Raw genomic sequence first — 2,717 nt, 5'->3', positions numbered from 1 at the left:
AGAAGAACGAACTGGGGAGGAGGGTGGAGAAAACAGTGCAACAATGAATGAATGAAAACCCAAAATCTCTGTAATTGTTCATTAAAACTAATAAAATTTAATAAAAAACAAACAAACAAACAAACACAAACAAAAACAAAATTAATTGGTCAACAGTGAGCAGGATTCCAGGATGCAACATGTGATAAAAACTATGGTAATTATGGCAGAAGTTCAGGATACATGGAAGGAACTGGCAAAAAAGTAACCAAACAAAAAAATTTAAAAAAACCAAAAACAAACAAACAAACAAAAAACCAACCCAGTAACTGGTGTAATACCAATTGAAATAGTTTAACAAATGCATGAATACATGCAGCCATGGATGTGTTCACTAGTCTATGATATGAAATATGGAAGACCTGGCCAACTTGTTAGAAAAGATCCGTATTTGTTCCCATTCCAAAAAAGGGTAATCCACCAGAGTGCAGAAAGAAACAATGTTATCACATGAAAGTAAAATTTGGCTATTGTTTGAGTATTATTAAATGTGGTTTGCATAGTATATCAACGGGGAACTTGAGAAATTCAAGCTGAATTCAGAAGAAGCATTGACATGAAGAATATCATTGCTGATGTCAAATGGACCTCGACTTAAATAATAGACTATTAGAAATATGTTTACTTGTATTTTATTGTCTATGCAAAGGCATATTTGACTGTGACAATCTATAAATTACAAATAGCTTTGAGAAGAATGGGAATCTAAAAATATTTAATTGTACTCATGGGAAACTGTACATAACTAAGAAGCAGTTATCTGAACAAAACAAGGGAATACTACATGCTTTAAAATCAGGAATGGTGAGAATCAAGATTGTGTATTTTCTCCTTACCTGTTCAATCTGTATGCTGAGCTAATAATTTGAGAATGTGGACTCTATGAAGAACAATATGACATCAGGATTGGGGACAGACTCAACAATTTGCAATATGCATGACTCAGTCTTGCAGAAAATAAAGCAGCATTGAAGCACTTATTGAAGAAAATGAAAGATTACAGTCTTCAATATGAGTTATACTTCAATGTTAGGGGAAACAATCCTCAACACTGGAACAGTATACAACATCATGACGGAGAAATGATTTAAATTGTCAACAATTTCCTTTTACTTGGATACATAATCAACTTCCATGGTAGCAGCAGACAAGAAATCAAAAGTTCTGTTGCATTGGGAAAATTTTCTGTCAAGGACTTCTCCAAAGTGCTAAAGAACAAGTATAACAGTTTAAAGACTAAAGAACTCTTGATTGAAGCCATGCTACTTTCAGTGTTTCTTATGCTTCTTCGCATCTGAAAATTGGGCAATACACTGCATTTTTGATGAAGAGTACTTAATATCCTATGGACTGTCAACAACACAAACGATTTGTCTTAGAAGGAATGCAACCAAGATTCTCTTTAGAGGCAAGGATAATGGAACTTTATCTCACATATTTTGGGCATCTGGAGGAGTCTGTTCTTGGAAAGAGACATCATGCTGAGAAAGGTGGAAAGGGTCAGTGAAAGAGAAGATGGCACGTAATGAGATAAACATAATGAATGTGACAACGCGCATGACAAAGATGATGAAAATTACACAAAATATGGCAAGACCATGTCACCTAAAACCAACAAAAGTTAATCATATTGAGCATTTATTCATGTGTTTGTTTTCTATCAGAATGTTTCCTTTGGTCAAGTGTTAAAAATATCTTCTATTTTCAACAGGACTTAATGTCTTTTTCTTTTTTGAGGGTTGGAAATTTTTCTAAAGTTTCAGATGAATTCCTTATCAGTTATTTCATTGATAAATAGTGTGTTCTTTTTCTGATCTGTCATTTCTCTTTTTCACTTTTACTGAAAAGTCTTTTGATACACATAAGGATTTATTTTTTTAAGATGACCTACTTATCTTGGTTAGCATCTGTTGGTTGTACATTCTCACTTAAAGTTGACAGACTACTCTAAGTCATAGATGAAGGGTATAGTTCTATTTTCAACTATTTTAGGAAGCATAGTGATAAGGACCTGCACTGCAATTCTGAACACACATAGTTCAAATTCACAAGCTGCTCCTTGAGAGAAGGATGGACAATATCCTGTGTGATTATTGCCTCTGAAAATCTGCTGGACTCAGTTCTGACTCCACAGTACTCAACAACAACATACTATAAATAATGTCTTAATAAACTTGAGTGTTAATATATGTTTGTACAACAGCACTTATTTCTTCACACTATAAATTTAGTAATGAGTGTGCTGAATAAAATGATATTTAAATCCCAACTGTTTAGGGGAAAATACAAAGAACATATACAAAAAAACCTACAGAACCTAAGTACAAGATACCAATTTTTTGCTCTTGTTATTGTTTTGTGCTGTGCAGTAGTCATAGTGACCATATGCACAATAGCTGCAAACACTGCCCTAACCTAAGCCTGTTTCACTGTCTCTGATACACTTGTCCTCATTCCACAGTCACTGAGTTGGCATTTGTAGTGCAGGTACAACCGCTTTGAGAAATAGAAAGTACATGGGTTGGAATAAAATTCCTTTTTGAATTTCCCTTTCAATTACAATAATTACTTCAGTACAAAATAGTTTTTATGATCCACACATTCAAATGCCTTTGCATAATCAATGAAACACAGATAGACATTCTTCTGGTATTCTCTGCTTTCAGCCAACATCCATC

The sequence above is a fragment of the Elephantulus edwardii genome, unplaced genomic scaffold, assembly GCF_000299155.1.
Source record: "Elephantulus edwardii isolate Elephantulus edwardi_28Jun2011 unplaced genomic scaffold, EleEdw1.0 scaffold00136, whole genome shotgun sequence".
In the NCBI taxonomy this organism is placed as follows: Eukaryota; Metazoa; Chordata; class Mammalia; order Macroscelidea; family Macroscelididae; genus Elephantulus; species Elephantulus edwardii.
This window is presented reverse-complemented; position numbering follows the sequence as displayed.